This window comes from Hyperolius riggenbachi, chromosome 5 (assembly GCF_040937935.1).
Source record: "Hyperolius riggenbachi isolate aHypRig1 chromosome 5, aHypRig1.pri, whole genome shotgun sequence".
NCBI lineage: Eukaryota > Metazoa > Chordata > Amphibia > Anura > Hyperoliidae > Hyperolius > Hyperolius riggenbachi.
The window spans coordinates 421,671,976-421,686,263 of NC_090650.1; the positions used below are offsets into that span (position 1 = coordinate 421,671,976).

General features: G+C 45.7%; 1 protein-coding gene across 1 annotated transcript in view; it reads left to right on the forward strand.

The window, feature by feature from the left end:
- Positions 1-1,728: 1,728 nt before the first annotated feature.
- LOC137519460 (E3 ubiquitin/ISG15 ligase TRIM25-like) overlaps positions 1,729-14,288 on the forward strand; it is a 286,783-nt gene continuing 274,223 nt past the window's right edge. Inside the window, exon 1 of the mRNA XM_068238414.1 lies at positions 1,729-1,817. The gene's annotated coding sequence lies outside the window, so the exon portion shown is untranslated. The remainder of the gene's footprint in view (positions 1,818-14,288) is intronic.

Below are 14,288 nucleotides of genomic sequence, written 5' to 3' on the forward strand. Positions count from 1 at the left end.
TGTCCTCCCTGACTCTTGTTTTCCCCCCTCCCTTCTCTTGCTCATTGTGTATTCATTAGCTGCCCTCCTCTCAGAGTCTTCAAACACTCCCACTGAGGTGTATACTTGCAACTGCACTGTCTTATGTCCCATACTCACGGGCAACTTTTCTTCACTGTCGCTAGCACACGGGAGCGTCGCCACGTCCCTCTGTGTACACACGCGGAAGAGGGATCAGCGGTGCGACGGAAGCTGTCGTCGACGTTCCTCCTCTCCCTGCCAGAAGCTCCGTGTTCTCTATAGAGGTTGCTGTCGCTAGTCAGCATACACACGTAGACTAGCGACAGTTGCGGCGAAGTTGCGGCGGCAACTGTCGCCAGGCGATTGACCGAGCCACGGTTCGGGGTGCGCACCCGTGTTGCGCCTCATACTCATGGGCGACCTGTCGCCGCAACACGCGCGCGCCGCGTGTTGCGGCGACAATTGTAGCCCGTGAGTATGGGCCATTATCCTCCAATCTCTGAGTCACCTCAGCCTTGCTTGTAAACACAAGTGAGCAGATAAGAAGCTAGGCAGGGAAATAAAGGGAAGATGAGGAATATATTATAGATAAAAAGAACCCCCAGCATGCAACTGAATGGCAATGGCAATGCCCTTTAGGGCCAGTGCTCCTAAAGTATGTGATAACTCCAAACCATAACAGCAGAAAAAGTTTTTGCAAGTTTTGAATGCAGGATTAGCATCTTTATCACTTAATACACTCAGACCAGTTGCTGTTGAAATTTGATTTTTATGGTGAAAATACCGCTTTAAAGTCGAAATGCAGCAGTTGCCTCCAGACCTTTCAGAAATCAAGCTGTCGCCTAAGAAAACTACAAGTCCCAGCCCACCCCGCCAGATTGTGATATCCGAGCCTCTAAAAGCCCACGGTGGGCTGGCTTCTCTGTAACCTTGAGCTATGTGGCTAAAAGAACATCCAAATATAGAGCAGCAATCTCCTCGGCTGTCTTGCCAGCCCTCTCTATATAGAGTGATTTTCCAGGAAGGTTCCCCAGAGACACCTAATGTTTCTCCGCAGATTATGTTTGTGGAACGCTTCCCTTTATAGAGCTCTGCAGGAGACAAACAGGCTGAAGAGCTGCAAGGTGTAAATACCTGAGTCATTTTCACATAGATTAAACAATAGGTATACATGACTGCTTTTTCTTAGTGCAGGTGTCATCTGCCTTTATGCTGCACCTGGGGTGCGGAGGAGGCTAATACTTCTCTGCAGAGAAGAGCGTGTTGATGGCGGGCCACCTCCTTTTTTTTATCATTAAAGGACCCTGAGCTGTACTCAAAATCGGAATTTGGATTTACCTAGGGCTTCCACCAGCCCCCCTAGCCTGCAAGATTTCGTGGCCTCTTCCGGGGTCCCACTGTCTGTCCCGGTAGTCTGGCGACTTCCAAGCAAGTCGCCCATGCGCGTTCCCGAAGCGCGCCCACCAGTGGCGGCGCCAGGGGGGTGCTTGGGGGTGCTCGAGCACCCCCTAGAATTGTCCAAGCACCCCCAAAGCACCCCCTGGAGTGAACTGACTTCAGGCGTCTAAAAGACGCCAAGTCAGTTCACACACCGGCAGCACGGAGCAGCAGGCAGGGCTACGGTAAGATGGCCGCCCGGAGCCCTGTTCTGCAGACTTCGGGCGGCCATTTTCCCGTAGCCCTGCTCTCTGCATGCAGGCAGGAAGTCTCGTCGTGACGTCGGGAAGGAAGAGGATCGTGGGCGCGCGGGCGCTGCGCGCCACAATGAGGTCGGGACTCGGGACGGGAGGTCGGGAAAGAAGGTCTTCTGGCTGTAGGTGAGTAAATGGGTTTTTCTTTTCTTTTTCAGGTGATGCGGATTGTGCATATTGGGGTCATATCTGCTACGGATTGTGCATATTGGGGTCATATCTGCCACGGATTGTGCATATTGGGGTCATATCTGCCACGGATTGTGCATATTGGGGTCATATCTGCCACGGATTGTGCATATTGGGGTCATATCTGCCACGGATTGTGCATATTGGGGTCATATCTGCTACGGATTGTGCATATTGGGGTCATATCTGCTACGGATTGTGCATATTGGGGCGATATCTGCTACCGATTGTGCATGTTGGGGTCATTTCTGCTACCGATTGTGCATATTGGGGTCATTTCTGCTACCGATTGTGCATATTGGGGTCATTTCTGCTACCGATTGTGCATATTGGGGTCATTTCTGCTACCGATTGTGCATATTGGGGTCATATCTGCTACCGATTGTGCATATTGGGGTCATATCTGCTACCGATTGTGCATATTGGGGTCATATCTGCTACCGATTGTGCATATTGGGGTCATATCTGCTACCGATTGTGCATATTGGGGTCATATCTGCTACCGATTGTGCATATTGGGGTCATATCTGCTACCGATTGTGCATATTGGGGTCATATCTGCTACCGATTGTGCATATTGGGGTCATATCTGCTACCGATTGTGCATATTGGGGCCATATCTGCTACCGATTGTGCATATTGGGACCATATCTGCCACCGATTGTGCATATTGGGACCATATCTGCCACCGATTGTGCATATTGGGACCATATCTGCCACCGATTGTGCATATTGGGACCATATCTGCCACCGATTGTGCATATTGGGACCATATCTGCCACCGATTGTGCATATTGGGACCATATCTGCCACCGATTGTGCATATTGGGACCATATCTGCCACCGATTGTGCATATTGGGACCATATCTGCCACCGATTGTGCATATTGGGACCATATCTGCCACCGATTGTGCATATTGGGACCATATCTGCCACCGATTGTGCATATTGGGACCATATCTGCCACCGATTGTGCATATTGGGACCATATCTGCTACCGATTGTGCATATTGGGACCATATCTGCTACCGATTGTGCATATTGGGACCATATCTGATAACGATTGTGCATATTGGGGCCATATCTGATAACGATTGTGCATATTGGGGTCATATCTGCTAACGATTGTGCATATTGGGGTCATATCTGCTACCGATTGTGCATATTGGGGCTATATCTGATAACGATTGTGCATATTGGGGCCATATCTGATAACGATTGTGCATATTGGGGCCATATCTGATAACGATTGTGCATATTGGGGCCATATCTGATAACGATTGTGCATATTGGGGTCATTGGACGTGTTTTTTGTTAAAATCTGCTCACATTACGTGTATTTTCTTGAGAAAACCTGCACAATTATGTGAATTTTCTGGGAAAAGGGTCACCAAAACTTGGGCCCTCTGTCTTTGCGTTGCACTTTTAAAGGGAACCCGAGGTGAGAATAATATTGAGGCTGCCATATTTATCTCCCTTTAAGCAATACCAGTTGCCTGGCTGCCGTGCTGGTCCTCTGCCTCTTATTCTTTCAACCATAGACCCTGAACAAGCATGCAGCAGGTCAGGGGTTTCTGACAATATTGTCAGAACTGACAAGATTAGCTGCATGGCTTGTTTCTGGTGTAATTCAGTTCACTACTACAGCCAAATAGATCAGCAGGGCTGCCAGGCAACTAGTATTGTTTAAAAGGAAATAAATATGGCAGCCACCATATCACTCTCACCCTGGGTTCACTTTAAATTACAGTTAGCCCCGCCCTCATCCGGTCATGACCACGCCCATTTTTTCGCCGCGGCGCGCTTCGCGCGCCGCAGGTTGTGGCCACACCCATTTTTGGCGCGGCGCGCTTCGCGCGCCGCAGGTCGTCAGCTCCCCCGGAAATTGGTCCAGCACCTGCATAGCACCCCCTAAAAAAATTTCCTGGAGCCGCCACTGGCGCCCACCATGTCATCATGCCAGGCACCGTCAGCCTCCTGCGCATACGTGATTCTTTTAATACTGTACCGTGCATGCGCAGGAGGCTGACTGCATGATGACGCTTCGGGAACGCGCATGGGCGACTTGCTTGAATGTCACCGGATTACTGGACCAGACAGCGGGACCAAAGAGGCCAGAAAGATGCCGGGGGACCTCATAAGCTACGGGGTGGCTGGAAGAAGCCCCAGGTAAGTCCAAATTCCGATTTTAAGTACAGCTCAGAGTCCCTTTAAGAGAGAATCTTTAAAGGGACTCCGAGCGCTGAAAAAAAAGGAAAGTTGTACTCACCAGGGGCTTTTTCCAGCCCAGTGCTGGTCGGGAGGTCCCACGCCGGCGTCCTGGCTCCTCTCCTTCTCCCCACTCCGGAATGGCTGGCAGGCCGCAGCCCGGGCGACACTCTCCCGAGTGTCGGGCTGCTTCTTCCGCATATGACGCGGATTACGTCACACGCCGGCCGCCTTGCGTCATCACGGCGGCCGGCGTGAAAGTACTGCGCATGCGCGAACAAAGCGTGCATGCGCAGTACTTTCACGCCGGCCGCCGTGATGACGCGAGGCGGCCGGCGTGTGACGTAATCCGCGTCATATGCGGAAGAAGCAGCCCGACCTCCCGACCAGCACTGGGCTGGAAAAAGCCCCTGGTGAGTACAACTTTCCTTATTTTTCAGAGCTCGGAGTCCCTTTAAGGGGCACAATTATGCAATGAGTAAAAGTTTATCTCGGATCCACTTTAAGTACCACCTGGGCCCCCTATGCTCCAGGGCCCCATAGCAGCTGCTATAGCTATTGCTAAGCCCCTGAGTAGTGTCTTTCCACTCGGGCTCCGGCGGAAATAGCCGAGCCTGATCGGGTCCACTCTGCTGTGCAGGTGTAAGCCGTATGTACTTGTACAGTAGAGCAGACCTTACTTTTCTTGTTGATAAATGTTCATTCCCCAGTTTAACTGACTCTTATTTGGTACACTCAAAATTTGGTACAGAAAAAGGAAGTTGCAGGGCATGCTGGGTTGTCCTTTTTTGCTTTTCTACTTCCCCTCAGACTTATGAAGCCTCTTTCCCTCCTGTCCCCCCCCCCCCCCCCCACACACACACACACACACCTCTGTTCCTCTCTGATTGACCAATATTTCTCATGCTGAAACAATGCACTTTCTATAGTGGAGAGCGGAAATGCATACACAATCAGACGGAGTAGAGTAAGGGAGGAAATTACATCAGGATTGACTTCAAAACAGCCACAACTAACACGGGAAATGCTAAGAAGGATTTTCTCTTTTTTTTTTTTTACTGTAGAAAAATCACTAAAATCAAAACGTGGACAGTGCAATACATATGTTATGTAAGTAGAGCAAGTATTTATCTACTTATGTATGTGGGTTTTTTTGTGAGATAGTATGGCTGACAGCTCCACTTTAATAACATTTCTGAGCTGTTTGTAGTGTTATCACCATGGTGATAAGGCATGTAGTAAACTTAATTCTTCTGTCTTTAAAGAGACACTGAAGCGGAAAAAAAAAAATATGATATAGTGAATTGGTTGTGTACTATGAATAATTACTAGAAAATTAGCAGCAAAGAAAATATTCCCATATTTTTATTTTCAGGTATACAGTGTTTTTTTCTAACATTGCATCATTCTATAATATGTGCAGATTACACAACACTCAGCATTCAAAATGATTCCTTCAGAGCAGTCTGTGAACTAATGACCTCTCCTCTGGCAGAGAAAAAGTAAATAGTTAACTAACAGTTGAGATAATAAAAGTCAGAAAACAGCCCTCTCCACAACTTTGAAAGTTGTAGAGTTTATGGCTTTTTTGCATAGAGATAACAACTGGAGTTTCTTAACTCTTCTTGTACTGGAAACAATTAGACTGATGTATCTGATCGTAATGTTTTATTTCTTAGCTGTACTACACATACAAATCATAATATCATAGTTTTTTTTTCGCTTCAGTGTCTCTTTAAGTTAAGGAGAGATCTCTAAAGTTAACATTTCAATCCTTAAAATAACTACAGAATTCTAAAGTTAAAGACAGGCTGTTAATTAACTGCATGTGAAAATAACTACTGAGGAGGTAACCTGATGCTAGCTACCCACCATACAAATTTCTGGCAGATTTACCTGCCAGACTCGATTATTTCCAACATGTCCGATCTGAATTTCGATTTTCCGATCGTTTTTTTTTTTATTGCATTGCGATCGTTTTTTAATGATTTTTATGCAGCTCTATGAAAATCGATCAAAAAATGATTTAAAAAAATTATTTAAAAAATTGAAAAATTGATCGAAATTCAGATCGGACATGTTGGAAATAATCGATCTGGGCGGTAAATCTTCCCAAAAAATTGTATAGTGTGTACCTAGCATAAGGACTGAAGTGATAAGATAACTCTCTCACTGTGAAAACTTATCTCTACACTTTAAAGGACACCCGAAGCGAAAATAAACTAATGAAATAAATGATTGTATCTATCTTCCTTCTCCTAAAAATGACCTTTTAAGATATTCCACAGTTTTATTTTATGTTTAAATCTACTTTTTAAGCTTTAACTGTTTTATTGTTTTTGCTCAATGACACATTCATTGAAGTATGCCAGAACTAAAATCTATGATCTATTGACCCTTTTTATCCCTTTCCTGCTCTCAGAAGCTATTTTCTGATAGGAAAGTGTTTTATAGTTGGAATTTCTTATCAGTGAGGGTCACACTGTAGTCTGATCCAGTCCTGACTCAGACAGGAACCGCCACTTGCATACCTGATATTTAACTCTTTCAGGCAGAGAAAGAAAAAAAGGAACACAGCATAGTTATTTGTGTGCTAGGCACTGTACATACACATGTCTATCTCATCATGTCACATGTCACTTCGGGTATCCTTTAATAAGGCAAGCTTCTTTAGTGAATTAACACTGAACATACCGATCGATGTGTGGTGGTAGGTTTTCTCTTGCCTTATTATCTCTCCAGCATGATCTTAGTGAATTGCTGTTACCTCTACAGGAAAAATCATTAAAGACATTTAATAAGAAGTTAAAAATCATAAATGTGTTTAAAGCAAAAACATTTTTTTAACTCAGCCTCAGCCTAGGCTTAGAGCCCCCGGGGTGACTGAATTATCTATAAGGACATAAACTAATTTATTTCCACTTAATTCATATAACTCCTTTCACCTGACGAAGCCTCTTGGATTAGTGGTAAAATTATTTCTGGAATGGCTGAAGAAGGCCAGATGAATTTTTTCTCTCAGCTGATGCTCGGCAAAATACTGCAGTTCAAAAGAAAGAAAAGGAACCTGAACTGAGTAAACTGATTTAAAATAAACACATGATGTACCTGCAATGAATATTACATACTTACCTCTCTGTCAGTTCCTCTCAGAAGCTCACCATGTTCTTCTTACAACAAATCCTTCCAGTTCTGACGAGATTTTGTTAGAACTGAAATATATCAGTTGCTGTCAGTTATATTATTATTATTATTATTTAGCATTTATATAGCGCCGACATCTTCCGCAGCGCTGTACAGAGTGTATTGTCTTGTCACTAACTGTCCCTCTGAGGGGCTCACGATCTAATCGCTACCATAGTCCTATGTCTATGTATGTATTGTGCAGTGTATGTATTGTAGTCTAGGGCCAATTTAGGGGGAAGCCAATTAACTTAGCTGTATGTTTTTCGGAGGAAACCGGAGTACCCAGAGGAAACCCACACAGACACGGGAGAACATACAAACTCTTTGCAGATGTTGACCTTGCTGGGATACGAACCGGGTACCCAGCGTTGCAAGGTGAGAGCGCTAACCACTACGCCAGTCATAACTGAAAGGACAACTGAGGAGCAAGGTAATGTCCATGTTTCCCTACTGCTCAAGTGGGCGATATATACAGTTTAACAGTGTGCTGACCAGGAAGCTGTTATAGCGTAATGGCCATTTTCAAAATGGAGAATTCCCTTGATCACAGTGGACAAACTGGATCAAACGAAGGAGGATCCGCAGTCTCAGTGAAGTGGTAAAAGCTGATGTACTTTATTAAAAAAAGCCACAAAAAATTACACAGAAAAGGCCACAAAAAGACTAACGCGTATCGGGCTCAAAGTCTGCCCTTAATCATAGTCATACACATTCTAAAAGAGGCGGGGACTTTATAGCTGAAGGAGAGGGGAGGGAGAAAACTCACACCCACTCCATCAGAGAAAAACCTCTTAAAGGAACACGATACAAACTGGATGCAGTAGAGGAGAAAGAGATTGACGAGTAGACTACACAGGAGGTAAGTATGACCTGTGTATGTTTATTTTGACTTTTAGTTTTCAGTTCAGGTTTGATTTAAAAAGACCCCGTAGTGACATATAGTAAAATGCAGTAAATTATTTAGGATAGTCACTTTTTACGATAATTTTCCCATTTGCAGCATCAGAAACACTCTCTATATCTATAAATTGCTGTATATTGGTGTGTAGCCCTGCGCTCTCAGTATTGCTTTGCCTAGGCTGCTTAGCTATGCGAAATTCTCCTCCCATAACATTCTGAAAGACCAGGTATATTTTCTACTGGCTTCAAAACTCTCACTGAACAAACATTCCGCAGAGATCACATGAAAGGACTTAAAATGTTGCCACCTGTGATAGATTTTAGAATATAAATTAGCGCTTAGAGAGATTTTACAATGGGCAACCACTGACTAATTTACAAATGAATATTTAAAAAAATTATTTTCACTACAGCTCCTCTTTAGTTATGACATAATGATTTGTATGTATAGTACAGCTAAGAAATAAAACATTAGGAGCAGAGACATAAGTCTAATATTGTTTCCAGTACAGGAAGAGTTAAGAAACTCCAGTTGTTATCTATGCAAAAGAGCCATTGAGCTATGTCACAGAGAGCTCTGTCTCCTGAAGCTTGTTATCTCAACTGCCAGTCACTGTATCTTTTTTTTCTCTGCAGAGAAAAAGAAGAGAACAGGTCAAAAGTTCACTGGGCTGCTCTGAAAAATCATTTAGAATGCTGAGTAGTGTGCAAACTGCAAATGTTGGAGAATGGTGCAATGTTATAAAAAAACACTATATAACTGAAAATAAATATATGAGAATATTTTCTTTGCTACTAATGTTCTAGTAATCATCCGTACTACACAACCAATTCATTATATCATCATTTTTTTCCGCTTCACTGTCTCTTTAAAGAGATCCAGAGACGAAGATGATACTAAATTTATACATACCTGGGGCTTCCTCCAGCCCCATCAGCCTGGATCGCTCCCACGCCGCCGTCCTCTGCTGCCTCTATCCGCCGGTACCAGGTCCCGTCACTTCCGCTGGACGTGACCAGTTGTACGCATGTGCAGGGGCTCCCTCTGGCTCTGTACGCATGCGCCTGCACAGTATGGAGGGATCGCACTTCGCTTGCATCGACTGGCTTGACTGGCCAAAATTACGGGACCCGGTACTGGCAGACAGAGGCAGCGGAGGACGGCGGCGTGAGAGCGATCCAGGCTGATGGGGCTGGAGGAAGCCCCAGGTATGTATAAATTTAGTATCATCTCCGTCTCTGGATCTCTTTAAAGAGACACTGAAGGGACACTTTATATTTACCTGGGGCTTCCTACAGCACCATGAGCAGCACTGAGTCCCTCACGTCCTCTTAGAGCCCTCCGTTCAGCCACTACCACCCCTGGTAATCCGGGCAGTCACGGTCTTCTGCACATGCGCGGCTGGGGCGTGCGTGTGTCGCCGAGCTGCACATGCGCAGAAGCCCTCGATTGGCAGCAAATGAGGGGTTTACCGGGAGTCATACTGCCAGAACGGAGGGGCGGAAGAGGACGGCGAGGGAGTCATGGTGCTGGAGGGAGCCCCGGATAAGTATACATTAGTGATAGGGAACCATCTTAGGTAAGTATAAATTAGCGGTAATCCCCATCTGGCAGCCGGCCAAGCAGGAAGTGACTCTCACTTCCTGTGGCCGAAGTGATCATGTGCGCTTCTGCTCCACCACACGTCGCCGCAGGTGACTCACGACGGATGCCGCAAAAATGCCACGTCCGTTGCATCGCGCTGCACTGCGTCGGTATGGAAGACCTCATAGACTAACATTGCTTTAGCGCAGGCATGGGCAAACTCGGCCCTCCAGCTGTTAAGGAACTACAAATCCCACAATGCATTTGCCTTTATGAGTCATGACTGTGGCTGTCAGACTCCTGCAATGTGGGACTTGTAGTTCCTCAACAGCTGGAGGGCCAAGTTTGCCCATGCCTGCTCTAGCGGTTGGCTGCTGTAAAATGCCTCACTGCACCACCCCAGTGTGAAAGGGGCCTCATACTACATAGAAGTGGTCAAATCATTGGCCAATAAACATTAAGGGTGTATACAAGGCTTGAAGTGTACCTGTCTGAGATGGTAGATACTGCAGTATTTATAGTTATCTGAGGCTTCCTCCAGCCCCATGTGGTCTTTGGGCTCCCTCGCTGTCCTCTCCTGTCCACAGAACACTCCCAGCTGAGTGGCCAGAAAGGACAGCAAGGGAGCCCAAGGACCGCAAATGGCTGGAGGAAGCCCCAGGTAAGTATAAATACTGCAGTATGTTTATCTCAGGTTTCATTTAAAGGACAACTGCAGTGAGTAGAATATGGAGGCTGCCATTTTATTTGCATTTAAACAATATTACACTGGGGACTATGGATACATTGTACTTATCATATACGTGCCAAACGGCATCTTTTGCCCAGAGGAGGCGGATCTTGGTCTCCGCCCTCCGGCCACCACCCACATCCTGTCTCAGTAGATATTTAAACACACGCCTGACCTGGCGTTCTCAGCTATGACTTAGCTGTGGGGGATGATGTTGGGGGAATTATTTGTAAATATTGATGCATATAGAGCATTGTAATATATTGTACAGCACCTTCTGAAGAAGCCTGTTAGGGTGAAATATGTTCATATTAACCTCCCTGCCGTTATAAAAATTTGCTGCGCACGGCAGGGAGGGTGTTTTTTTGCAATTTTTTTTTTTTTAGCATGTATCTAGCCTGGCGCTAGCTACATGCTTCCCCCCTCCCTGCGGCATCCCCCTGTATGCGCCGATCGCCGCCGGCGCATATGCCCATCCGGAAATCCCGTTCTGAACGGGATTTCCATGAGGGCTTCCCCCGTCGCCATGGTGACGGGCACGATGACGTTACAGACGTCATCGACGTCGTGACGTCAGAGGGAGTCCCGAACCACCCCTCGACGCTGCCTGGCACTGATTGGCCAGGCAGCGCACGGGTCTCGGGGGGGGGGGCACCCTCTGATGCGGCGGGTTGCGGCGAATTGGCGCGGAACGGCGGCGATCGTAAGTTACACGCAGCTAGCAAAGTGCTAGCTGCGTGTAACAAAAAAAAAATTATGCAAATCGGCCCAGCAGGGCCTGAGGAATCCTCCACGGCAGGTTACCCCAAGCTGAGCTCGGGATAACCGGCAAGGAGGTTAAGGCTTTAGTCTGTATAGCACTATGCACGGTTGTTAATATTCCTTGATACCTCATCCCCACCTGGGGTTAGCGTTAGTGGGGTAGTACTTTGGGCTCTACCCTGGCTGCCAGTTTTCTGGCATACCGTTTGCCAGAGGTAGTTGCCCCCTATATCCTCACCTGCTGCCCAGTGAACTTACCAACTACCTCCTGTGGGGTAGCTAGCTACACCCCACCCTTATGCTAGGTGGGGGGGATCAGCCAGGACCCCCACATTGATACATATTTAGTAGTTTGTTTTGCCCTACCTAGGGAGTTCACTATTGATTCTACACTACAATTGTGGACATTGTGCTAAACTTTTAGAATTACTAACAGGGTGTACCCCGCCTTGTATATACCATTAGTGCTTGTCTTTTCAGACTCTAGTGTTTGTTTTTAACAATATTAGTTGCCTGGCTGTCCTGCTGGTCCATTTGGCTGCAGTAGTATCTGAATCACACCAGAAACAAGCATGCAGCTAATCTTGTCAGATCTGACAATAATGTCAGAAGCACCTGATCTGCTGCATGCTTGTTCAGGGTCTGCCAGGCAACTGGTATTGCTTAAATGGAAATAAATATGGCAACCTCCGTATCCCTCTCTTAGGGCCCGTTTCCACTTGTGTCGCACGCGTCAGCGAGACGCGCGACAGCACTTCTGGGTAACTCCCTCTATGCTGCTATAGCAGCATAGGGGGAGCTATTGTGGCTGGGAACGCGAAAAATCACTCGCGTTCCCAGCCTGTCGGGTCCTGACGGCGAAACCGGAAATGGTCGCCGGCGGGGACAGGAGGATTGGGGCGAGGCTGCGAGGGCACCGGACAGCTGCAGGGGGCTATTGGAAGCCCCAGGTGAGTAAAACTCTTTTTTGGGGGGGGGGGGGGCTTAAGGGTACCTTTAACTACAAGAGGAGGTAACTTAACTACAGAGGAGGTAACTTAACTACAGAGGAGGTAACGTAAGGAATGAAGAGATAAAATAACTCTCTCACTGTGTGGTGGCAAGTTTTCTCTTGCCTTATTATCTCCAGCATGATCTTAGTGAATTAAGGCCATTGTCTCTGCTCAAAACGTCTCTGCTCAATGACACCTTCATGAAGTATGCCAGAGCTCAAATCTATGAATTATAAACCCTTTTTATCTCTTTCCTGCTCTCATAAGCCATTTACTGACAGAAAAGTATTTTGTGGCTTTAATTACACGTTTGAGAGGTATCGACGTGGGAGACTAGGGCACAGGATAGAGCCGGTATATGGCTGATCCTGCTGCTGCACAGGTTCCCGGCCGCGTTAAATACTATTCCCCCGCCAGGCCGCCATGGATGGAGGGGAAAGAAATAATTTGGCTTCCAGCGATTGCTGGAAGCCAAATTATTGTGTTTTAAAAGTAACTTCAGCTTCGTCTTCTGACGGAGCTGAAGTTACTCCCTGTGCGCTGCTATAGCCGTAATTCCTATTACAGCCTATGGTGGCGCCGGATTCACTGTGTTCGTTAAGTACTTTTCATTGAGGATTATGCTATAGTCCGGCCCAGTCCCAACCCGGACAGAAACTGTCACTTGCACACCTGATATTTAACTCTTTCAGGCAGAGAAAGAAAAACAGGAACACAGCCTAGTTATTTGTGTGCTAGGCACTGTACATACCCATGTCTGTCTCATCATGTCACATGTCACCTTGATTGTTCTTTAAAGCCTGGTACACGCTTTCAATTATGATTGGTGAATCAATTACCAATATTACCACCTCCATGTAGTTTGAGGGTCAACAGATTTTGACTGCTATGAGCAGATCATGTAGGTAAATCCTCATACTGCATGGAGGTGGTAAAATTGGTCAGTGATTGGCCAATCATAATTAAAAGTGTGTATCAGGCTTACGTTTTCCTCTTCTACTTTTAAGACTTGTTTCAAAACAAGAACACTTAGGAGTGTGTAAGGGGCTAAAAAGGACCAAAAAGCCCTCTTAGCAAAATGCTATGCAAAACAGAAATTTGCCTTCCTAAAACAGAAGGTAAATGCCCTTATTCAGACTGGAAAGAGCATATGATGTCTTCCACGATGCATCGCTGCTGAATATGAAAATCATCCCTTTGGTGTCCCTGAAAGCTAGCCACACCTCCAGAACTCTGCGTGTTGCAAGTCCTACCCCATAGAGCCACAATAATCCATAACCTGCACTGATGAGGGACAACCAGTTCGAACAGCCTGTATGCATTTTGGATTATTGTGGCTCTGAACAATTAACAAGCTGATGCATTAAAGGAACATTATCCATTAACATTTTTTTTTTCAATTGAGATAGGAATTGTTTGGAAATGCTGCTAAGTACTGGTGTATTTATTTCACTGAAAACCTCTTTGTTTACTGCTATCAAAATACTTTCACACTTTACTGACACCAAAACTGACAGCAGAATGAACCACGAGGAGAGGGGGAATTCCCCTCACACTTCATCTGTTAACCCTGTATGTGTGTGTGTAAGAGTAAGCTCTCAGCAGCTGCAGCTGCTGTGTCCTGTGTCTCTGACTGAAGTGTCTGAAGAGAGCAGAGGAAATGTAACTTGTTATAAACATTTGTAATTGTCTGTGACACCACAGCTTTTCATACTTTAAAGCGGAATATAACCCTGCATTTCAACTTTGCTCTAAAACATTATTTACAGCATATTATATGCAACCAGCATTTTTTTTTTTTACTAGACCAGCATTGGAAGGGTTACACAGAGTTTTAAAGTTCCTGGAGATTTCTGCAGACATCCGAAGCTGAAATAGATACATTTTGTTTACATAAATGTATCTAAGTGTTGAATGTTACACACTTTGGCTGTCCTCCAACTCAGTCAGAGAGAGTGAGTCACATTCAACACTTAGATACATTTATGTAAACAAAATGTATCTATTTCAGCTTCGGATGCGTCTGCAGAAATCTCCAGGAATT